Source organism: Bufo gargarizans, chromosome 10 (assembly GCF_014858855.1).
Source record: "Bufo gargarizans isolate SCDJY-AF-19 chromosome 10, ASM1485885v1, whole genome shotgun sequence".
NCBI classification, from domain to species: Eukaryota; Metazoa; Chordata; class Amphibia; order Anura; family Bufonidae; genus Bufo; species Bufo gargarizans.
Window position 1 is genome coordinate 18,486,167 of NC_058089.1, and position 26,169 is coordinate 18,512,335.

A 26,169-nucleotide genomic window follows, 5' to 3' on the forward strand; every position below is an offset into this window, starting at 1 on the left:
CTAGGTGACCCTGACTCCGTCCGTATTCAGTGCAGGGAGCCGGTGGTCATGTCCCCTCACTATTATAGGGTTTTCAGGTGTCACGCAGTCTTAGGTTTGTGGGCATGCAATCGTCTACCATTGAGACCCTTGCATGTGCATAGCAGTCAAGGAGAGCTCTTAGGGTTTTAAAGGGCTCACCTATATGCTCTTTAGTTTGGGATACGTGGACAAGAATAGGCATGTCTACAATGGGCCGCCCGTTCCGTTCCGCAAATTGCGGAAGGCACACGGACGGCTTCCGTTTTTTTGCGGATCTGCTGTTTGCGGACCGCAAAAACGGCACGGTCGTGTGCATGTAGCCTAAGACACTGGCATTATAGAAAGTGCATGCTGGTCAATATACACCTGTGGTTGTAGAGAATGGGTTAGGTCAAGAATTTGGCATGAGGGGGTGCCCTTTCAATGTTTGCCTGAGGCAGCAGGAAGGCTATGTGCTCCCCTGCCCCTTGCCAACAAGCACTAAGGGAAGGGGGGCCCAAGCTGAGCTTGCACCAGGGCCCATGAGCCCATGAGCATTTAGCTACGCCCCTGGTGCAACTGCAGTTTCTGAATGGACGTTCAGGAACGTCCATTCAGAAATAGAGAACCACCTCCCGGACATTTTTAGTCTATGGACGGACGGGAGGTGATTAAAGGGATTCTACATTTTGTTATACGGTCATGAGCCAATTCGACTAGTAAAAGGCTCGCTTTAAGGCCTCATGCACACGACCGTTGTTCTGGTCCACATCCAAGCCGCAGTTTTTGTAGCTCGGGCGTGGACCCATTCACTTCAATGGGGCCGCAAAAGATGCAGACAGCACTCCGCGTTCTGTCCGCATCCGTTGCTCCGTTCCGAGGCCCCGCAAAAAAACAACAAAAAACATGTCCTATTCTTGTCAGTTTTGCGGACAAGAATAGGCATTTCTACAATGGGCCGCCTGTTCTGTTCTGCAAATTGCGGAAGGCACACGGGCGGCTTCCGTGTTTTGTGGATCCGCAATTTGAGGACCGCAAAAAACTGAACGGTCGTGTGCATGAGGCCTAATTAAGAGGAATGACAAGACACTGCTTATATCTGCAGTAAGCACTTTTTATTAAAGAAGATTTAGCTCTATAAGGGTACTTCCACACTAGCGTTATTCTTTTCCGGTATTGAAATCCGGTAAAGGGTCTCAATACCGGAAAAAAAAAGCATCAGTTTTGTCCCAATGCATTCTGAATGGAAAGCAATCCATTCAGTATGCATCAGGATGTCTTCCGTTCCGTCCCTTGTACGGTATTTTGACCGGCCAAAATCACGGAACACTACCGCAATAATTTACAGTGAAATGTATTAATGCTGGATCCGGTACCAAGGGTTCCGGAAATTGCCGGATCGGGTTTTCCGGTATGCGCATGCCAGTTCTTTCTAGCTTTGAAAAGATTAAATACCGGATCCGTTATTCCGGATGATACTGGAAAGACAGATCAGGTATTTCAATGCATAAGGCCTCATGCACACAACCATTTTTAGGGTCCGCATCCGAGCCGCAGTTTTTTGAGGCTCGGGGGCAGACCCATTCACTTCAATGGGGCCGCAAAAGATGCGGACAGCACTCTGTGTGCTGTCCGCATCCGTTGCTCCGTTCCGTGGCCCCGCAAAAAATATAGCATGTCCTATTCTTGTCCGTTTTGCGGACGAGAATAGGCATTTCTACAATCCGTTTTTTGCGGATCTGCGGTTTGCGGGCCGCAAAAAAACGGAACGGTCGTGTGCATGAGGCCTAAGTCTAACGGAAAAAAAATATCAGTTTGCATACGGATTTCCAGATCCAGCAGGCAGTTCCGGCAACAGAACTGCCTGCCGGATTCTTCTAACGCTAGTGTGAAAGTACCCTAAGCTTCACATTTTCAGCCCTAGTACTGAAAGGCCAGGCAATGTTTCAAATATTAGGGCACCGTGCGGCATGAGGGCTGCCATCTTCTTGTAGACCTGCTGTGATTTGTAGGCATTCTCACGTTAGAATGTATATAAAAACATATCACACGTACAGCTTGTAACATTATTAGAGTTTGTGTATACGCTGAGTACGTGGACTATTAATCCCCCGGTCACAGGCCACGCTGGAATGCGCTCATCTGTTTTCTGCTTATTTTATAATGCTGCTTTACTACAGCCTGGATTCTGCTCATAGATGTGCTCATGACCATGCCGTAGTCTGCACTGCTGTGGTGGGTGACTTTGACATAGGCCTCATGCACACGACCGTTGTTGTGTTCCGTGTCCGTTGTTCCGTTTTCCGTGATTTTCTGCAGACCTATTGACTTTCAATGGGTCCGTGGAAAATTCGCAAAATGCACCGTTTGTCATCCGCGTTTCCAGTCCGTGAAAAAAATAGGACCTGTCCTATTTTTTTCACGGACAACGGCTCACGGACCCATTCAAGTCAATGGGTCCATAAAAAAACACGGAGGCACACAAGATTGTCATCCGCGTCCGTTTTTTTTTCTATCATTTGCAAGGCAAACTTGACTTAGATTTTTTTTCTATTTCCTTCATGTCTGGTGATCCTCCAAAAATCAAGGAAGACACACGGAAACAAAAACGGACACGGATCACGGAACAAGGGAACACCGTTTTGCGGACCGTGAAAAAAATACTGTCGTGTGCATGAGGCCTTATTAAGGGTTCGTTCACACGACCTTATGCATTTTTCTGTGCTTTGCGGCCGTTTTTGACGGATCCGTTTTTCAGTTTTTTGTTTCAGTAGTGTTTCCGGTTCCGTTCCGTTTTTCTGTTCCGTTTTTAAGTATGGCATATACAGTATAAAGTAATTACATAGAAAAAATTGGGCTGGGCATCAAATTTTCAATAGATGGTTCCGCAAAATGGAACGGATACGGAAGACATATGGAGTACATTCCGTATGTGTTCCGTATTTTTTGCGGACCTATTGACTTAAATGGAGCCACGGAACGTGAATTGTGGGCAATAATAGGACATGTTCTATCTTTGAACGGAACGGAAAAACAGAAATAAGGAAACAGAATGCATACGGAGTACATTCCGTTGTTTTTTTGCAGAACCATTGAAATGAATGGTTCCATATACGGACTGTATACGGAACTCAAAAAATGGCCCGTATACGGAACGCAAAAAACGTTCGTGTGAATGAGTCCTGAGGACTGTTACACACGAATGTGTGCGCCCCGTGTCCGTGCTGCGGCCTGCAATGCATGAACACCCACCGCGGGGCAGCCGCAATGGATCAGGGACCCATTCACTTTAATGGGTCCGCGATCCGGCTGTTCCTCAAAAAGATAGGACAAGTTCTATCTTTTTGCGGAACGGAAGTACGGGACGAAACCCCACGGAAGCGCTCCGTAGTGCTTCCGTAGGATTCCGTTGTGTGTCTTCCGTTCCGCACCATTCCGCATCTCCAGATTTGCGGACCCATTAAAGTAAATGGGTCCGCATCCATGATGCGGAATGCACACGGAACGGTGCCCGTGTATTGCGGATCCGTAAATGCGGTCCACAATACGGCCACGGGGCGCACACTTTCGTGTGCAATAAGCCTAAGGCCTCATGCACACGACAGTTGTGTGTTTTGAGGTCCGCAAATCGCGGATCCGCAAAACACAGATGGCGTCCGTGTGAGTTCCGCAATTTGCGGAACGGCACGGACAGCCATTGATATAACTGCCTATTCTTGTCCGCAAAACGCGGACAAGAATAGGACAGGCTATATATTTTTTGCGGCCCCACAGAACAGAGCAACGGATGCGGACAGAACATGGAGTGCTGTCCGCCTCTTTTGCGGCCCCATTGAAGTGAATGGGTCCGCATCCAAGCCGCAAAAACTGCGGCTCGGATGCGGACCAAAACAACGGCCGTGTGCATGAGGCCTAAGGCAGATTTTTGTGCTCCAGAGCTGTTCTTCCTGGTATAAATGAAGAGAGGGTGGTCCGTCGTTATAGAGAGGTGACTATGGTTACCCTCTTGCTTATCTTCTTGAGGCCTCCTGCACACGACCGTATGCTTTTACGTTCCGTTTTAGACGGATCAGTTTTTCCGTTTTTTGGTTTCAGTAATGTTTCTGTTTCCGTTCCGCTTCCGTTGCGTTTTGCCGTTCCAATTGGTTTCCGTTTGTGATCCGTTTTTTGCGGATCGCAAACGGAAACAGAAGCATACAATAATGTTTAAACAGTAAAGTACATAAAAACATTGGGCAAAAACGGAACGGATACGGAAGACATACGAATGCATTCCGTTTTTTTTGCGGAACCATTGACTTGAATGGAGCCGCGGAACGTGATTTGCGGTCAATAATAGGACATGTTTTATCTTTGAACGGAACGGGCATACAGAGTACCTTCTATTGTTTTTGCGGATCCATTGAAGTGAATGGTTCCGCATACAGACCGCAAACAGAACGGTCCCATAGAGAATAAATGGGTCCGGATTCGTTCCGCAATGTTGCAGAACGGATCCGGACCCATTCTATGGACGTGTGAATGGACCCTTAAGGTACCTTTGTACCTATGACACTGGCTGACCTGTTACATGTGCGCTTGGCAGCCGAAGGCGTCTGTGTTGGTCCCATGTTCATATGTGCCCGCATTGCTGAGAAAAATTGTATTTTATTATATGTAAATGAGCCTCTAGGAGCAATGGGGGCGTTTCCATTACACCTAGAGGCTCTGCTCTCTCTGCAACTGCTGTGTTCTCTGCACTTTAATTGACAGGGCCAGGCAGTGAAAACGTGACTGACTTCTCCTGAAGTGCAGAGGGCGCAGCAGTTGCTGAGAGAGCACAGCCTCTAGTCTAGGTGTAATGACAACGCCCCCGTTGCTCCTAGAGGCTCATTTGCATATATTGAAACATCCTTTTTCTCAGCAATGAGGACACATATGAACATGGGACCAACACAGATGCCTTCAGCTGCCAAGCGCACATGTAACAGGTCAGCCAGTGTCATAGGTACAAAACTGCTGACAGATGCCCTTTAATTCTTTCCTTCCTTTCCTCTTGCACTGCTTCTCATTCTTGTGTATGTTAAAGGAGGCCTGAAACCGCTCCTGACTTAGTAACTACTTGCATTCCCCGTGTAATAACAATCATGGGGCATCTATTATTATGACTCTGTGTTGTGCCGTTCCTCTATTATTCTTGCTAGAAGTTTATGAAGGAATTACTATCAGTTTGCAATGAAGGTCCAGATGGGTGTTACCAGTTGCGGGGGTGTCCCTGCACAGTCTGACCCTGGCAGCACTGATTGGATGGTGTCAGACTGTGCAGGGACACCCCCCCCCCCCCCCCCCACAATTGGTAATATCCATTTAGGCCTTCTATGCAAGCTGCTAGTAATTCATTTATAGCCTCTAGCAGGAATAATAGAGGAACGGCATAACATAATGTCCTAAGAATGGATGCTCCAGAATTGTTATTACATGGGGAATTCAAGTAGTTACTAAAAACGGATCCTATTGGCAGCCTATTCTGTCGGCTAGGGCCACGTCTTCAGGACACGAGGCTGGAGGCCATGGAGGATCTCGCTACCTATATTCTGACGGTAAATGAAGCAGAAGGGAAAGTGATGTGTGCCGGAGGGAACTGCTGTGCGGATTGGGACTACGGCTGGATGTCTGCGCCGCTGCGCACCCAAGCAGATTAAATATCAGAACAGGTCAGGTTCTCATGGCCTGTGCACAAGTGCCAACATTCCTCCAATTATTCAAGGCCACGGAGGGAGCAACCTGCCTGACATAGCAGTGGCACTGTCTGATTGGAGTGGGCTCAGAAGCATGCCGAAAGGGATACTGTGATACTCAGGATCATGGGGAAGGGAACGGCATCCGAGTTCAGAGTCTGCACAAAGTCAGGGGACTTCCACCAAATACCAGAGTGCGTGTCTGCCGATGTAAAGTAACCGCTTAAAGGATCCATTGTTGCCTGAAACGCGAAGCCAGGAACTGCAGATCGATATCTGGTAAATGAAGCAAGATGCTTGCCGGGGTATTATAACGAGATCTATAGGAAACGTTCTCATCTGAACCCTTCACATACATAAAGTGCAAGCTCTCCAGTCAAAAACTGCAAGAAGAAGGACTCGACAGCACAAAAGTCAGTGAAAAAGAAGTTACAAAAAGACCTGCAACTTCTGTCTGTTTTAGCATCCCCCATGTAATAACAGTTCTGCAGCACGTATTCTCGGGGCTCTATGTTGTGCCGTTCCTTTATTATTCCTGCTAGAAGTTATGAATGAAGGACTAGCAGATTGCAGTTAAGGTCCAGCCTAAGGCCTAGTTTACACAACCTTTTTTTGCGTTACGTATACGGGCCGTTTATTGCGTTCAGTATAATACGGTCCGTATACGGAACCATTCATTTCAATGGGTCCGCAAAAAAAATGGAATGTACTCTGTGAGCATTCCGTATGTCCGCAATTCCGTTCCGCTAGATTTTGAGTCTTGTCCTATTCTTGTCTGCAAATCACGGTCCGTGGCTCTATTCAAGTCAATGGGCCCGCAACAAAAAAAACGGAACACATACGGAAATGTATGTCTTCCGTATCCGTTCCGTTTTTGCTGAACCATCTATTGAAATTGTAATGCCCAGCCCAATTTTTTCTATGTAATTACTGTACACTGTATATGCCATATGGAAAAACGGAACGGAAAAACGGAAAGGAAACGGAAACACAACGGAACTCAAAAACAGAACAACGGATCCGTGAAAAACGGACCGTAAAAACTATAAAAGCCATACGTTCGTGTGAACTAGGCCTAAGGCCTCATGCACACGACTGTTGTTTTTGTCCGCATCCGAGCCGCAGTTTTGGCGGCTCGGGTGCGGACCCATTCACTTCAATGGGGCCGCAAAAGATGCGGACAGCACTCTGTGTGCTGTCCGCATCCGTTGCTCCGTTCCGTGGTCCGCAAAACAAATATAACCTGTCCTATTCTTGTCCGCAAAACGGACAAGAATAGGCAGTTATATCAATGGCTGTCCGTGCCGTTCCGCAAATTGCGGAACACACACGGACGCCATCCGTGTTTTGCGGATCCGCAATTTGCGGACCGCAAAACACACAACGGTCGTGTACATGTAGCCTAAGGATCCATTCACACGGCCGTGTGTGTTTTGCGGATCCGCAAAACACGGACATCGGCGATGTGCGTTCCGCATTTTGCGGACCGCACATCGCCGGCATTCTCATAGAAAATGCCTTTTCTTGTCCACAATTACGGACAAGAATAGGACATGTTTTTTTTTCGGGATCGGAATTGCAGACCCGGAAGTGCGGATCCGCAATTCCGGATCCGGGCAGCACATCGTGCTGCCCTATAGAATTGAATGGGTCCGCAAATCCGTTCTGCAAAATGCGGAACGAAATTGCGGACGTGTGAATGGACCCTAAGGCCTCATGCACACGACCGTAGTTATGGTCCGCATCCGGAGGAGTTGTATTTTATCGCATTTTGTTTCCACTCTTGTCTGTGGGCTGTTACTGGTATTGCAGCCGGGGCTTCATTCACTGGAATTGGGCTGAGCTGCAATACCAGGCGCAAAGTCTAGACCAGAGCGGCGCTGTTTCTAGAAAAACGTTTCACTAATCGCCGGTATCTCTTCATAATGAAAGGCTCCTATGGTACAGTGGTCTTCAGCTGTCAGGGCATGCTGAGAGTAGTAGTTTGACAACAGCCTCAGGCTGGTATACAGCCCACAAGGCTTCCAATGAAAGCATGACGTGACGGCGCGGGAGCTCTTCACCACTGATTATTATGTCAAATTAGGCAATTAACCAACACCCCATTTAACGCTGTGCAATTTGCATGTAATTGATGCTGCTGATATGAAGCTGCGTGCGCTCACTTCTGCCTTTATTATAGCCTATTATGCCTTGACCATGCTATGGGTGGGGGAGACTTTTATAACTGCAGGGGGCTGGAGAAGATAATGGGATCTTCATTAAGGAAGGGGTTCATGATAGGAATGTGAATGGAACTGAATAACCCTGTAAAGATCTGCAGGCGGATAACCTATCCCCAATAATGGCGCCTATCATTGCCGGGTGAAATATTATTACCCAGGGTGATACCTCTTATTAGAAGGCGGGAGGGGGAGGGGGGTACTTTCTTTACAAGTCAACCGCAGATGAAGATCACGTCATCAACTGACTAAATAAATGTGATTATCACGGCAAACAATGGAACGCGCTGTCCGTGCACTTGGAATACAATAGGGAGGAAGTTCCAGGTGTAAACCCTGACAATATACAGGTGAAACTCGAAAAGTTAGAATATCGTGCAAAGTTTATTTATTTCAGTAATGCAACTTAACTCCTTAAGGACACAGACTTATTTCACCTTAAGGACCAGGCCATTTTTTGCAAATCTGACCAGTGTCACTTTAAGGCCTCTTTCACACGGGCGTCCTGTTTTTTGCCCGGATAAGATGCTGGTGCGTTGCGGGAAAATGCGCGATTTTTCCACGTGAGTGCAAAACATTGTAATGCGTTTTGCACGCGAGTGAGAAAAATCGGCATGTTTGGTACCCAAACCCGAACTTCTTCACAGAAGTTCGGGCTTGGGATCGGTGTTCTGTAGATTGTATTATTTTCCCTTATAACATGGTTATAAGGGAAAATAATAGCATTCTGAATATAGAATGCATAGTACAATAGCGCTGGAGGGGTTAAAATAATAATAATAATAATTTAACTCACCTTAATCCACTTGATCGCGCAACCGGCATCTCTTCTGTCTTCTTCTTTGCTGTGCACAGGAATAGGACCTTTGATGACATCACTGTGCTCATCACATGGTCCAATCACATGGTTCATCACCATGGTGAGGGACCATGTGATTGGATCATGTGATGTGACGTCACCACAGGTCCTTAGCCGGCAGCTCAACATTACAGAAGAAGACAGAGATATGCAACTACGCGATCAAGTGGACTCGGTGAGTTAATTTTTTTTATTTTTAACCCCTCCATCACTATTTTACTTTGCATTCTGTATTCAGAATGCTATTATTTTCCCTTATAACCATGTTATAAGGGAAAATAATACAGATCGGGTCCCCAGCCCGATCGTCACCTAGCAACCATGCGTGAAAATCGCACCGCATCCGCACTTGCTTGCAGATGCTTGCGATTTTCACGCAGCCCCATTCACTTCTATGGGGCCTGCGTTGCATGAAAAACGCTGAATATAGAGCATGCTGCGATTTTCACGCAACGCACAAGTGATGCATAAAAATCACCGCTCATGTGCACAGCCCCATAGAAATGAATGGGTCAGGATTCAGTGCGGGTGCAATGCGTTCAACTCACGCATTGCACCCGCGCGGAATACTCGCCCGTGTGAAAGGGGCCTAAGTGGTGATAACTTTAAAACGCTTTGACTTATCCAGGCCATTCTGAGATAGTTTTAGATATTGTACTTCATGACACTGGTAAAATGAAATTAAAAAAAATAATTTTTATTTATTAAAAAAATACCAAATTTAAAAAAAAAAATGAAAATTGCAAATTTCCAAGTTTCAATTTCTCTACTTCTATAATACATAGTAATACCTCCAAAAATAGTTATTACTTTACATTCCCCATATGTCTACTTCATGTTTGGATCATTTTGGGAATGATATTTTATTTTTTTGGGGATGTTATAAGGCTTAGAATTTTAGAAGCAAATCTTTAAATTTTTCAGAAATTTAAAAAAAAACAATTTTTAGGGACCAGTTCAGGTCTGAAGTCACTTTGCGAGGCTTACATAATAGAAACCACCAAAATATGACCCCATTCTAGAAACGACACCCCTCAAGGGATTCAAAACTGATTTTACAAAGGTTGTTAACCCCTTAGGTGTTCCACAAGATATAATGGCAAATGGAGATTTTTTGGCAAATTTTCCATTTTAATCCATTTTTTCCAGTAACAAAGCAAGGGTTAACAGCCAAACAAAATGCTATATTTATTGCCCCGATTCTGTAGTTTGCAGAAACACCCCATATGTGGCCGTAAACTACTGTACGGGCACACAGTAGGGCGTAGGGGGAAAGGTGCGCCGTGTGGTTTTTGGAAGGCAGATTTTGCTGGACTAGTTTATTTACACCATGTCCCATTTGAAGCCCCCCTGATGCACCCCTAGAGTAGAAACTCCATAAAAGTGACCCCATCTAAGAAACTACACCCCTCATGGTATTCAAAACTGATTTATTGGCAAATGGGGATGACATTTTTGAATTTCTATTTTTTGGCAAATTTTCCATTTTAATCCATTTTTTCCAGTAACAAAGCAAGGGTTAACAGCCAAACAAAATGCTATATTTATTGCCCCGATTCTGTAGTTTGCAGAAACACCCCATATGTGGCCGTAAACTACTGTACGGGCACACAGTAGGGCGTAGGGGGAAAGGTGCGCCGTGTGGTTTTTGGAAGGCAGATTTTGCTGGACTGGTTTATTTACACCGTGTCCCATTTGAAGCCCCCCTGATGCACCCCTAAAGTAGAAACTCCATAAAAGTGACCCCATTTTGGAAACTACGGGATAAGGTGGCAGTTTTGTTGGCACTAAATATGATTTTTAGTTTATCTATATTACATTTTTGTGAGGCAAGGTTAACAGAAATAAAATTTTAAAATTTCATCTCTATTTGCCAATAACTCTTGTGGAACACCTAAAGGGTTAACAACGTTTGTAAAATCACTTTTGGATACCTTGAGGGGTGTAGTTTCTTATATGGGGCTGCTTTCTATGGAGTTTTTACTCTAGGGGTGCATCAGGGGGGTTTCAAATGGGACATGGTGCCCAAAAAATAGGCCATCATAGTATACAGTAGAGCAGTATAGCACCCCACTATACAGTAGCTTACAGTATATTAGCATTACAGCCCCTGTCACCTTTTCCTGATGTAACCTTCTCAAAAAAAGCTCCACAATTATGGGAAACTTCTCCTGCAGCAACACTCCTGGTAGACAGGACCTGTGATGACCTCATAGCCATGTGACCAGTAATATTGCAAGGTTACTGGTCACATGGTGATGATGTCATTTAAGGTCCTAGAAAATCACAGCTCTCACAGTACGCTGCCTGGAGTGTCGGCAGGCAGGCATGGCATGGCATGGCAGCACCCCCCTGTGTAGCTGATAGCCTGATACTCGGGGCAGTGGCCAGTAGGGCTCAAGAGGCAGCTGCCTTGGGCCCCCCAGGAGCAACTGGGTACGGGGCAGCTGCCCCTTTTGCCCCTTGTTAAAGACGGCCCTGTTTTACACTATATTATCTTTTTATCAACATTTTAGTATCTCCATAGTCTAAGAGTCATTTTTTTTTTTTTAGCCGATTATCTTAGGTAGGGACTCATTTTTTGCGGGATGAGAGGACGGTTTTATTGGCACTATTTTGGGGGGGCATATGACTTTTTGATCGCTTGCTATTACAATTTTTGTGATGTAAGGTGACAAAAAAAAAAAGTTTTTTTGCACCATTTTTATTTAGTTTTTTTTTTGACCATGTTCATCTGAGGGGTTAGGTGGGGGGTATTTTTATAGAGCAGATTATTACGGATGCGGCGATACCTAATATGTATTTTAGTTTTACAAAATAATATATTTAAAAAATATATATATTCGTTTTAGTGTCTCATATCTGAGAACCAGTTTTTTATCCGATTGTCAGTGGCTAAATTGGGATATAAATTTAGTACTCCATGGAAGTATGGTACTCCCTGAAGCAACCAATAATGCAGAGGCCCGGATGATCGGGGCACATGTCACACTGAGTGGTGGTGTCCTTCCGTATCCCCCTCCTGTGACACACTCTGCACTTTTTTGGGGGTCCGTCCCTTTTTTCCAGTATGGGGGACCACACCTGGAAAGTGTTGGCCAGGGACGATTCAGGCGCCTACAGTTCCCGAGGTACTCCGGCCTGCTCCTTCCCGGTTATTAAAGATCAGGGCCTTGAGGACTGCCTCATAGAACTGAAGGAATGTCCCTGTGTTGCCAGCGCTCCAGGACAGCACAAAAGAGTTGTACATGGCGTTATATGGCTTGAGGACTTGATCAGAGAGATCAACTCCTCCCATATACCGATTGTAGTCGACGATACAATCGGGCTTGAGGGCCGTTGCCGCGGTACCTCGCACAGGGACCAGGATGATGCCTGGCGGCGAGGGACTGGAACAAGGGGTTACTAGTATAAAAGTTATCCACGTATAGGTGGTAACCCTTATCTAGCAGTGGGTGCATAAGGTCCCACACAAGTTTCCCGCTAACACCCAGAGTGGGGGGACATTCTGGGGGTTGAATACGGTAATCTCGCCCCTCGTACACACGAAACTTGTAAGTGTACCCTGAGGTACTCTCACAAAGTTTGTACAGCTTCACGCCATACCTCGCCCGCTTGGAGGGCACATACTGGCGGAAAAGGAGTCTCCCCTTGAAAGCAATGAGAGACTCATCAACCGCGACCTCCCTTCCATCTACATAGGCCTGTACAAATTTGGCCCCAAAGTGATCGATGACCGGAAACGCAGTAAACCGCAGGTCTGAATTGACCTGCGGTTTGCTGCAAACGCCTACACGGGGGGGGGGCCTCGCATTTAGCCAAGGTGCCTGGCAGGTACCGGGTTCCGATCACCGCCCGCCAAGCGTACCGATACGTCCTGTGTCCTTAAGGATCGAGAAATCAGGGCGTAGCGGTACACCCTATGTCCGGAACAGGTTAAAAGGTGATAGACTCATTACATGCAAAGCGAGATATTTCAGGCCTTTATTTGTTATAATTTGGATGATTATGGCTTACAGCTTATGAAACCCCAAAGTCACAATCTCAGGTCCCCTTTGCTAAGGGGGTATGGATTAATTAGCCGACTAGAGTGCGACACTTTGAGCCTAGAATATTGAACCTTTTCACAAAATTCTAATTTTAAGCTGCATTAATGCAATTCCTTTTAATTTGCATTGCTGAAATAAATGGACTTTTGCACAATATTCTAATTTTTCGAGTTTCACCTGTAGAAAAGCGGTGGTGCAAGCGATGGGTTATATTATATGACTCAAAGAGGACACGTCCCCTCTCCTGACATGTCTGTTTTAGTAAATAATTATATTCCACATGAAATGACAAATCTGGAGCAACTTTACTTATGACTCTGTGTCATCCCTCTGTTATTCCTACTAGAAGCATATGAATAAATTGACAACTTGGTGTTACCAGTTGGGTGGGGTGCCTGCACAGTCTTAGATTATCCATTCAGTGCTCTGCGGGGGCACAATTCTAAGGGCTGTTTCACACGAGCGGATGCCGTGCGTGACATCCGCTGCGTGAATGACAGCCAAGACCCGATGCGGACAGCAGAAGCACGGAGCATTAACATGATTGAGATAAAGTTGTCACCGTGATTTCGTAGTAAAGAGATCACAGAGTCATGTTAAGGGTCCATTCACACGTCCGTTGTTTCTTTCCTGGTCTGTTCCGTTTTTTGCGGAACAGATCTGGACCAGATCTGGACCCATTCATTTTCAATGGGTCCTGAAAAAAAATCTGACATTGTGCTGTCCGATTTTTTTCAGGACCCATTGAAAATTAATGGGTCCTGATCTGGTCCAGATCTGTTCTGCAAAAAACGGAACAGACTAGGAAAGAAACAACGGACGTGTGAATGGACCCTTAACATGACTCTGTGATCTCTTTACTACGAAATCACGGTGACAACTTTATCTCAATCATGTTAATGCTCCGTGCTTCTGCTGTCCGCATCGGGTCTTGGCTGTCATTCACGCAGCGGATGTCACGCACTGCATCCGCTCATGTGAAACAGCCCTAAGGCAAGGGCTACACGGCGAATTGAATTTCTTGTGACTGCCGCGGCGATCCTATTTAATTCTATGGGATCACTGATAGGCCTCATGCACACGACCGTGGTGTGTTTTGCGGTCCGCAAAATCGCGGATCTGCAAAACATGGACGGTGTCTGTGCGTGTTCTGCAATTTATAGGAATAATAGGGGAACGGCACCATATAGCATTATATGGAAAGATGCGCCATTCCTCATGATAAATTATGTGCATCCTCTGGCAGAGCAAGGAGGCATCAAATGACCTCCAATATTTGCAAAAATTTAAACAATTTTCCATGGAAATATCTTGTAAGGGATCCATCATCTGTACAGACACCTTTATTTTGTCTATTAGGGCAAACTGTTATCATATGCAACTAAGGGGCCCCTTCCTTGCAGAATACTTGACCGCATTTGCACGTCCAATCTCCATACAAGGAAAGGTGTGCTCTTACATAAGATTGGACTCCCCCTTTAACGTAGCCATGCCTCTATATAAATAAAGACCCCGCTGATTGCATCCTTATGTGTGTACCTAGTCGAAGACCCTCGGAGACCCCAGATTAGAGGAAACAGACAGCTGAAATGGACCTGGCCACAGTGATCACTGATAGCCATCTGTTTTAGTTGGGATGTGTGAGGCGCTTGTGTATTCACACTCCATGGAGGGGGGGGAGGAGATCACCCTTGGAACTAATTGTGACCAGGAAATACTGCAGGGCATCCCAAAAACTTGTGCGGATTTTCCCCTGATGCAAATGTCAACGGTTCCTTCACATGGTGTCTTAGTCATCCTAGAAATAAATAAGCAAATGCAAATCCCAGCAAACAGATTACAGGAGAACTCCGCATCCCCACCCCAAATCCCAAAAATAAACCATGACATGACCAGAGTTCCACCCGCGGCCATCATCCTCTTCTCTATGGCAGAGGGGACCAGGAGTATCGGCACTGTGTCAAAGGCCCAGGTCTGTACCAGGGCGGTGTTATTTTTGGGGGTCGTTAGTATTTTTTTTAACATGTCCGCACCAGAATCCACTGGTGTCACTTGTGGTTTTTGTTGCGGAGTTTGACGTGGATTCTCCCCAGTTCTCAGCCCTTGCGTTGCAAAAGGTGAAATCTGCTCCGAAAAATCCACACAAGCAAATGACATGCAGGAAATGTCAAAATCCGTATGGCACGTCCATTTCCGTACTGTGTAAATGAGGTTTTGAAAATCTCGTCTTCTTAGCTGGCACTGTATTAGGGCTCATACAGACGAATGTATGGCCTCCGTCCATGCCCATATTGCAGACCGCAAATACGGCAAAAGATAGGGCATGTCCTATCTTTGCGGTGCGGAGGCACGGACCCGAAAGCCCATGGAAACGCTTTTGAGTGTATCTGTGGGCTTCCAGTCCGTGCCTCCGCTCCGCAACAGATCCTATCTTTTGCTGTATCTTGCGGATCGTGGACCCATTCAAGTCAACAGGTCTGCAGCATGGAGTTCGCATGGCGGGTATTCGTGTATTCAGGACTGCTAGGCTGTGGAAAGTCCATGCGTTGTATGCGCAGTGTGAATATACCCTTAAGGTGCCCGTACACCTTAGATAACTGTTGGCTGAGCGCTGTTCTAGCTGAGAGCTGTCCCTGCCATCCCTCTTTATCCATCTGCCAGCTTGGCATGATATGAGTGTGAGGGGAGAGAGGAATAAGCCGCTGCTGGGCACTTCTGGAGTCATTTTATCTCCCTTAGGGCTCATGCACACGGACGTGTGACACCCGTGCCATGCATTGCAGACTCCAATTCACAGGCACTGTCCGTGCGGCCTGCGATGGCGGATGCAGACTCATTTAACTTAAATGGATCCGCGATTCGTCCTCACAGAAAAAAAATAAAAACAGAGGAATGGACCAAAATACAGTGGAAGTGCTCCGTACTAGCTTCGGTTGCCTTTCGCTCCGTATCTCCTGATTGCGGACCCATTCAAGTGAATGGGTTTGCATCCGTGAGACAGTGAGCAAACGGCCCGTGCCTGTATATTGCGGCACGCTGTTTGCAGTCTGCAATAAGGGCATGGCCGGCACACGTTCATGTGCATGAGCCCTTAGGGCATCTGTCAGCAGTTTTGTACCTATGACACTGGCTGACCTGTTACATGTGCGCTTGGCAGCTGAAGGCATCTGTGTTGGTCCCATGTTCATATGTGCCCGCATTGCTGAGAAACATGATGTTTTATTATATGCAAATGAGCCTCTAGGAGCAATGGGGGCGTTACCGTTACACCTAGAGGCTCAGCTCTCTCTGCAATTGCCATGTCCTCTGTACTTTACTTGACAGGACCAGGCTTTATGAAATTTTCCTTGCCTGATCCTGTTACAGTGCAGAGGGCTCGGTAGTTACATAGAGGGAAGAGCCTCTAGGTGTAACGGTAACGCCCCCGTTGCTCCTAGAGACTAATTTGCATATATTAAATCATTTTTCTCAGCAATGCGGGCACATATGAACATGGGACCAACACAGATGCCTTCAGCTGCCAAGCGCACATGTAACAGATCAGCCAGTGTCATAGGGACAAATCTGCTGACAGATGCCCTTTAAGAACAAGAGGACCCATCATTGAAACTCAACATGTCGTATCCAGCTGGGGAGAGTCGGCACACCCCCGTACACAAGAGACAGTTGACCAGTTCCTCTGAAATCAGTTTCGGATCACTTTACTCTTATATGTGATGGTGCAGAGTCCCACTAATGTACTTGGGCACTGCAAATCTTGTTATATTGTATGTTTGCGCTTTTGTATAAAGATCCCTGTTAACAGGCTGGTAGGTGCACTACACATATTACACCACTAGATGGGGATAGCACCACAGTATATATAGCTCAGTTCAGGCCTAGTTAGTTGGAGAGATGTAGGGAGTTGGAGTTAGAGTGTGGAAGCAGGAGGAGATGGAGTGAGGGGCAATGGGAAAGGAGAGGACCCCATCCTCTCAGCTCTCTCTTGGGCTCCACGGCCCAGAGGAGCCAATTCATGGTCTCAGTGTCAAGCAAGGAAAATAGGCAGAGGTGAAGTCTGTATTCTACAGTCTACTCTACTGGAGTGCCAAGTGGATTTTACTAATTTTATTGTGGAAAGACAAAGGAAGGACAATAGCCATTATTCTAGGCTCTAGGCGCATTTGTAATCAGGTGTAGGTTTATTAGGCCATCTGTTGCATCACTTGTGTGTAGAAAATAAGGACTTGAACCACCTTTACTGAGATTGGAGCCTGAGATATAGCCACATGTAGAGCTTGTTACTGGGATTTGCCACATCCAACCTACATGCTCATAAGAGACTGTTTATAACTGGATGTAAAATTGCTGTCAAGATCTCGGTTACAGTAAAGTTCTGAGTTGGATTCAAACCCTGCCTCATTCTTCTATCGCCATACTACAACCACTCTTGTCATTTTGCACCATCAAGGTGCTGGTGTCACGACAATACCTAATTCAGGGGCTCAGCCGCACAAGCGCCCAGAAAATCCAATCACCATGAAGGGCACCTCAATCCCCACCTGGCCGGTGTCCCCTGTAATAGAGTGTGCCCCGGAGAATCCAGTGCTGTTCTCCCCTTCACTGCACTGCTGGCCCAAGGGAGGCATCTGCCAACCGTGAGTACCCAATGAACTATTGTACCCTTCGGCACATTGTGAACCTTGCGTGTTCTCCCCTGCGGACCGGCACGTTGCAATGGCACCTTTAGGGCCTCGCACTTTGCTGTATATATACACCCGATGCAGTTATTTTGTAAGAATACCCTTCCGGCATCCGTCTGGATGGAGTGCATCGACAGACCTTATTTTTAAATGCTCAAAAATCTGCAGTCTGCCATGTTTTGTTACAGTGGGACCTCATACTGACAAAAGGCTCAGACTGAGGTGGTCTACGACCATCATGTACAGATGAGTTACACTTGTTACTTGTGAGCTGCCAAGAGAGCGAGTGAAAAGACAAATTTAGCTCTACTACGTCTTTCAATAGGCTCTTTTTTTGCGAACTTAGGTTTAACGCCCCTTGAAGTTGAAAACTACGCAACATACCTAGAAATTGTACCCGCGGCAGCTGATAAGTTTTTTTTCCTATAAGCGTAACCCATCCTTTTATACCATGTGAGCGAAAAGAAAAGAGCGTGGTAAGTGTGCGTGACCCGAGCATGGGCCTCCGCGCTTTTCCTTTGCATTAGCCCGTCCTGATCCCTCCCAGAATGTTATTCTCAGCATCAAAGAGAAACCCTCTGCTCAAGCAGATCTGTTTCAGCCCCCAGGCCAGGAGACCATAAGACCCTTCTCATAAATTCTAATTCAAACGTTCTTAGTTATCAGGAGGAAGTTTCCAATTGCTCTCTCACGTGTGGGAAAATATGTAAGCTACTGAGAGGACCTTTTGTTTGGGGTTTTAATGGGGCAATTTGTGAAGGACAGAGCAGGTCTACTCTACCCAGTGTGTGCCGATAGTAAGCAGGCGTAGACTTCCAATGAACAAGCCTTCATGAATCATTAGCCGTACCAAACCGCAGGCTCTCATAAATCACCTGTACGAGATATTTACACCAGTGGGCTTTATACGGGGCCTAGAGGATGGGGCTGATCGTTAAAACCTAGCCACGTCACATTGGGGGGGCCCTTCACCTACATGAAGAAGGAAAAATGCTACTAAATTAAAGCCGCTTTTCAAAAAAGTGGCCTAATACATGCGCTTTTATGTGAAGGAACGTTCCATAAAACCCCGCGCTGGCCTAATAAATAGTGTTACTCTTGGTTAATCTTAATTGAGGACTTTAAAGCCCCTTTGTCTGGGAAAAATGCAATTTTTCTTTAAAAAATGTGATCATATTGTTTTTTATTTCTTTAAAGGTGGTTTCCAAGGAGTTTGATATTGATTGCATGTCTTCAGGATAGGTCATCAATATCTGATCAGAGTCCTGGGACCACCGCCGATCACCTGTTTAAAGAATCCGTGGAGCTCCGGTGAGCAATGGGGCCGCATCCTGTGATGTCATGTTCATTGGTCACATGGCCAATGTGTAAGTCCTACAACCTTTTTAAACAGTTGATTAGTGGAGGTTCCGGGTGTCGGGCTTTCATTGATCAGATATTGATGACCTAGAAGGAGAAGGACTGGGCTGATGGATTTTGTCTTCAAGAGACGGGTGTCTGACAGCAACATTCTCCCTTCTGTCCTGTCAGAAAATATGTACACTGGCCAGGTTTGGGGTGGCCTCAGTGCTATGCTGGGTCCGCCAGACACTGTCAAGGTGTCACCACATGTTGCTGCTCTCCAGAAGAGATCATAAGGCATGATGCACCCCAGTGGGAAATAAGTGCAGAGATTCAGGGTCTGCATTAAACCAGTTGGCTTCCCCAGTCTCCTCCCTGGCAGAAGAAGGTTCCATGCTGAGTAAAGCTATCTCTCTCTATCAGAAGGCTGGTACCCTGGCCAAAGGGCTGGCAGAGTATCCCTGTCTCAGCTTCTTATTCTGGTCACTTGTACAATCTGCAGACAACTCGGGGCTCTAACTGTGCTCCATATAGTTTCTAACCAAACTAGAATCTTCTAGTGGAAGGAATAGAGTGGAGAATCACGGCCTAAACAGAAACAATGTTTGAATTTCAGCCTGACATAAACTTGTATAAAGTTTCAATACAAGTCTATGGGAATGACTAAGCAGTTTTTCCAGACATAAACAAGTCTGCAGACATAAACATAGCTAAACCAGACAGTCAAAAAGTCAGTGGGGCAGATTTATCAAACTGGTGTAAAGTAGAACTGGCTTAGTTGCTCATACGAACCAATCAGATTTCATTTTTGACAGCTCTTCTGGAAAATAAAAGGTAGAATCTGATTGGTTGCTATGGGCAACTAAGCCAGTTCTGCTTTACACCAGTTTAATAAATCTCCCCCAGTGTGTCTATTTTTTTCCTTCTATATCTTTGCAATGTCTCTTAGTAATAGTAACTGTGGAGGATTTCTAACTTCTCAGTGCATAGTTAGAAAGTCCCAAAGACTCTCAGTATTAGCTAGCTCTGCATTAACCCTTTCAGTCAGATGCTCATGTGTATGGGAGAGTTGGGAGCAACAGCTGTCTGCCAAATTAAAATGCTGTCTAAAATGTATGGCCTGCTCTTCTCGGGTCAGTTATATGTAGAGGTGTAGAATCAGTAATAGGGCTCCCCAATGCATACTGTAACATTAGTGCTGTTTCATGGGCCTAGCACCTACAGACCTAGCTTCACTTCGGGACCCAGAGCAATCAGAACCCCCTGGAGTTGTACCACTATACCCCATTATTTTGGAATACTGAGCAAAACCCGACAGCTGACCATCTAATGTGTATGAGTCCCTTCTGAGTCTCCATATAACAAAATAACAAAGACTAGGTGCACTCTGCGGTATTACTAAACCCTCAAACTGATTTTAAAATTGAGAGATTAGTCAACATATCCTACGGTGTAGGACATGTCTAAGCCCGGGCACCACGGCAAGGTTTCTCAAGTAGCCCGGGACCTAACACTCTCCTACCTGAGCCGTATGGACAAATACCAGGAGCCAGTGGGCAAATTACAGGAGCATAAGGCCGACTCACAAACAACAGGATTTGCTCCCCTATATATATATATGCACGACTGCATGTGGGTTTGAGCACCTCCTGCTGACACCACGTTATTCTTTTCAGTTTGTATATATATATAGAGATTCTTGGAGGTGTATAAACTCCAATTCAAATGTGCCTGTTTTCCATCTACAGGCTACATTTAGGTGCACCTGTGAGGCCTGGGCCATATCAGCCAGTCTTGAGTGGGACTCGCAGACTCCTCCCTCCTCCCATTGCAAGCATGGTTACATGCTGGAGGTAACTGGTGAGTTGTTGGTGAGTCGGCCTTATGCTCCTGTAATTTGCCCACTGGCTCCTGGTATTTGCCCATACGGCTCAGGTAGGAGAGTGTTAGGTCCCGAGCTACTTGAGAAACCTTGCCGTGGTCCCCGGGCTTAGACATGTCCTACACCGTAGGATATGTTGACTAATCTCTCAATTTTAAAATCAGTTTGAGGGTTTAGTAAGACCACAGAGTGCACCTGTCTTTGTTATTTTGTTATATTGATTATCACATCCACACAATTGCTACCTTGTGTAGGATGTCTATTGTGGTACTTGTGGTTCGCTGCGGGCATCCTCCACCGTATGCATTTTTGCTGGGGATCGCCGTTAGCAACGGGCCACAAGTGCAGGATTTGCTCCCCTATATATATATATGCACGACTGCATGTGGGTTTGAGCACCTCCTGCTGACACCACGTTATTCTTTTCAGTTTGTACCTTCTGAGTCTCCCCCAGCATCTGATAACTGACCCATCCTTTTGTTTCCTCCCCATTTAGGACACATGCATGCTCAGTCGAGCCGAACATACGTGTGCACGTGAGCTGTCAGCTGAACGATAGGGCCAGCTGTGTTTTTTTGCAGATCAGATGCGGACCCAGTCATCTCAATGGGGCCGCAAAAGATGCGGGCAGCACATGGGTCCGGCAGCCCCCCAAAAAATACATGTTCTATTCTTGTCCGCTTTGCGGCATGCACTTGGCCGGGATGCGTGTTTTGCAGATCTACGATTTGAGGACTGCATGTACGCCCCTAACACTTTTTGCTGCAGAACCTACATTGCTAAAATCTTTGGCGTGCTCTGCCGCATTCTTCTAAATCCGTGTCCTCTTCACGCATTTTAACATGAGCTCCACGGGGCTCTTGCAGTGCAAAGATCACACACTGGAACCATTAAGCCCTTACACATCGCTGCATATCAGTCGAATGGGACATTTTTTTCGGGTAGGATAATGTTTAAAGGTTAAAGTAAAAAAAGAAAAATCAAACAAAATGTCTTTTGGGCTCATTTACCTGACCGCAGCACTGGTTCTTGTGTGTCATAATGCTGCCTCCAAATTCGTACCAAAGTTTTTCTGTAGAATTTGGATCCAGCAGAAAGAAAATGTGGTATGTTCCATGAGATACCTTATGCACGGAGGTATTCTTCCATTGAACGCATGCGTGTGGAGTCCCATGGACCCAGGGGTGCACCTAGCTTTCTGATGCCTGAGGCGAAAACTGAAACGGTGCCCCTCCCCCCCTTCCAATGCCACTTTCTTAACCTAACCCCTTCCCTCCAGCCCTACTGTTAAAGACATACTTGGAAAACATTACATACAGAGCTACAAAACATACAGGTTAGGCTACTTTCACACTAGCGTTCGTCGGTCCGCTCGTGAGCTCCGTTTGAAGGGGCTCACGAGCGGACCCGAACGCAGCCGTCCAGCCCTGATGCAGTCTGAATGGAGCGGATCCGCTCAGACTGCATCAGTCTGGCGGCGTTCAGCCTCCGCTCCGTCCGCCTGGCCGTGCGGAGGCGTGCGGATCCGTCCAGACTTACAATGTAAGTCAATGGGGACGGATCCGTTTGAAGATGCCACAATATGGCTCAATCTTCAGGCGGATCCGTCCCCCATTGACTTTACATTGAAAGTCTGGACGGATCCGTACGAGGCTATTTTCACACTTAGCTGTTATATGCTAAAATAATGCAGACGGATCTGTTCTGAATGGAGCCTCCGTCTGCATTATTATGATCGGATCCGTTCAGAACGGATCCGATCGAACGCTAGTGTGAAAGTAGCCTAATACTGTCATGGATTATGCACTCATTTATGGAGGGACTGTTCCCTATAAGCAATGCCTGTAGAGTAGATATCATGGAGGGACCGTACAGTAGCACATGGAATCCCTATGACTCCATAAGGCCTCACCCACATTGCCGTAATTGTGGTCCGCATCCAATCCATGCAAATGGATGCGGACCCCTTCATTTCAATGGGGCCACAAAAGATGCAGACAGCACACCGTGGGCGGTCTGCAACCGTATGTCAGTTCCGCACCCCCGCAAAGAAATAGATCATGTCCTATGCTTGTCTGTTTTGCGGACAAGAATAGGCATTAGTAACATAGGGATGGACCTGGGGAAGGCGAAAATGCGGGATGCACCCTCGTTGTGTGGATCCACAATTTGCCAATCGCAAAAGTGGATACGGTCGTGTGCATGAGGCCTAATACTGACCTGTAGGCACTCGCTCATTGCCTCATGCATTAGGCTCTTGGTTGTAGAGGGAAGTAAATAGCCGTCATCAAAGGCTACAGGGCCATATTGTGTTTCATTAGTATTTATTATTTATTAAGGGATTGTCCCACAAAAAATATTCTACAATTTTCAAACCAGCACCTGGATCTGAATACTTTTGTAATTGCATGTAACTAAAAATGTTGTATAGTCACTGAGTTATTCTATAAAATGACTCTGTATAGCGCCACCTGCTGTTTGTTCATTTTCAAAATTCTCTGTCCTGCTCACTGAGATGGCCGCACATGCTCAGTTTCATCCTTCAACTGCCTCCTGAGCTGTGATAGGGTGAGCATGGACACGCCCCCTGAGATGCAGCAGAAAGGACACTCCCTTTGAGCTGTCAGCTCGATATAAATCTAGAAAAACAATGAATGGGGAGATCTTTGGGCTGGTTCTAGCTTTGTTAGAAAGATGTCTGATTTTCATTTTTTTACATTAATCCTGGGATAACCCCTTTAAGCGCCATTATTCGATGGGGCTGTACACATGAATTATGTCTCCAATTTCACACAGAGGCATTTCTGCTAAACGCCATATTACTTCTATGGGACAACATAACGCCGGATTAAAGCGATGTATGGCGGCACTATATGATCCGGTCCCATAGGTGCTCTATACCAGGACTGTACATGGTTTCGGTGTCTGCAGGAGCCCATATCATAGGAATCTGATCTGATTGCTGGCTAAGGCATCATGCACACAACCGTATGTATTTTGCGGTCTGCAAAAAATACGGATGACGTCCGCGTGCATTCCGTATTTTGCGGAACGAAACAGCTGGCCCCTGATAGAGCAGTCCTACCCTTGTCCATAATGCGGACAATAATAGGACATGTTCTATTTTTTTGCGGAGCGGAAATACAGACAAAACGGAAACAGAATGCACACGGAGTAACTTCCGTTTTTTTGCGAACCCATTAAAATGAATGGTTCAGTATACGGTCCGCCAAAAAAACGTAACGGACACAGAAGGAATATACGTTCGTGTGCATGAGCCCTAAAGGTGTTATTTGTCTTCTGCATCTTTATCTTGATGGGGGAAATTCTCAGGGACAAAAGGTGAGGAATGTTTAGCTAATTACCAGTAATCAGGAGATGGAGATCTGTCCTCTGCTGGTTCCTGCTCTGGATGATAGCATTTGTGTGTCCCAGATAAAGACCTGTCTGGGGGTATATATACATGATTTTTTTCTGTCATACTTTTTGCATATATGTGATAAGCCATTGAGCACTTCCACTATCTTGCAAATTATTCTGCACCCGCCATTTTGGTTTGTTTTTCCAGTCAGTGGGGATCATAAAAGAAAACAAAAAAAAGCCCTTTTTTATTTCTACATTGGTTAAGCGTTTAAAAAAAACGCATCGAAAACAGCACAAAAAAAACCCCACTGAAAAAAAGAAACGCTGAATTTTGTAGGTTGTGTCAACATACCTTAAGGGCCAGTTCCCCACAACTGATTTGAAAAAACATGCTTAAAAAAATTTGTGCGGAATCCATACATGTTTTTTTAGCATATTCTTTTGTGCGGTTTTTGATGCGGTCTTTTTTTTTAACCAATGCATGCTCACTTCAGTACAAAGCTGCACTTTCTGCTCAACATTTTTGGTGCACTGACATAAAACGCATGTACTTAAATGAAGCTGTTTTTTTATGCTTCCCATTCATTTCAATGGGAAATTCAGAGCAGATTCTCCCCCAAGATAGGCCACGTGGAAAAAAAAGCAAGTGCTGCTTTCAATTGAAATGAATGGAAGGCTGTTTTGAGTTGTTTTTGGAGCTGATTTTGAGTCAGAAACGCTCCAAGCACCGCCTGTATCCACGAATCTCCTCCTTGCTCACAAAGTCAGACCGCCGTAATCTCGTGGTGTGCGAGCTTGCGCATGCGCAGTTCCTTCCCTGAGAATGATGCCAGGACAGCGAAGGAACACTATTCCGGCACTGCGCATGCGCGAGCTCGCACATCACGAGATTACGGCGATCTGACTTTGTGAGCAAGGAGGAGATTCGTGGATACAGGCGGTGCTGGGCTCCTTCACAGGGGGGTGCAGCTGGGCTCCAGAACGGTTAGTGCAGCCCCTTGGGCTCCTTACCAGGCTGATTTACATATATATATATATAAAATAATTTTTTACACTCCATAAAACCACTTAGAGATACGGGACAGGTATATTGCGGACATGCTAGCGGCGATTTAGCCGTGCATGTCCGCATCTCTATAGGGTAAAAAGAGGTGACAGAATCCCTTTAAGGTTGGTTTAAAATTTTTGTGCAAAATAGCCTAAAACCACCTTTAGACCTTGTGCACGTGGCTAGGTTATGGTTCATACTGAGGCCTACTAGCTGGAGTCGGTTTCTAAATCTGTCCAACACAGAAACTGTGTTACCCATAGCAACCAATCACAGTGCAGCTCTCATCTTTCAAAAGCAGAATGCCAAATGAAAGAAGTGCTGTGATTGGTCACTATGGGCAACAAGGACAGTTTCACTTTGTAGACAGTTTCATAAATCTACCTCACGTATTTGCTTCTAGGCCAGAATACCTCTGTACATATGGCCCCCAATGAAGCCTAAAGGGTGGGGACATCATGGCACTAGGCATCCATTCAGCCACCTTGCCCAGCAATAGACAGCCAATTTGACATTTAATGCTGGGAGATGTATCTGTGCACGGCAACCAATCAGATTCCAGCTTTTATTCACCAGAGACCCTTTGGAAAATGAAAGCAGCTACCTCATTGGTCGCCATGAATAATTCCTCTACTTTTCCATTGCACCACTTCTGACACCTCTGTAGCCTATTTATTTCATGTAATGATTGCTAAAAAATGTCAGCAGCACCATAGACAAACTGACAAAAAGGGGGCGATTTATCAAAACTGGTGCAAAGGAAAACTGGCTTAGTTGCCCAAAGCAACCAATCAGATTCTACCTTTCATTTTCAAAAGGATCTCTGAAAAATTAAAGGTGGAATCTGATTGGTTGCTATGGGCAACTGAACCAGTTTTGCGTTACACCAGTTTTGATAAATCGACCCCCAATCTGCGGCACCAAAAAATAAAAATGACACAAACTATTTTTTGCAATGACACAAAAAATGGAACTGCCCTTTAATATATATTTTTTTATAATAAAT

The 26,169-nt window shown here is 45.8% G+C and overlaps 1 long non-coding RNA gene across 1 annotated transcript in view; it reads left to right on the forward strand.

Annotated features, from left to right (window-relative positions):
- LOC122920704 overlaps positions 1–21,401 on the forward strand; it is a 73,737-nt gene extending 52,336 nt beyond the window's left edge. The window contains exon 4 of the long non-coding RNA XR_006386928.1: positions 21,249–21,401. This is a non-coding gene — a long non-coding RNA (uncharacterized LOC122920704). The remainder of the gene's footprint in view (positions 1–21,248) is intronic.
- Positions 21,402–26,169: the final 4,768 nt, after the last annotated feature.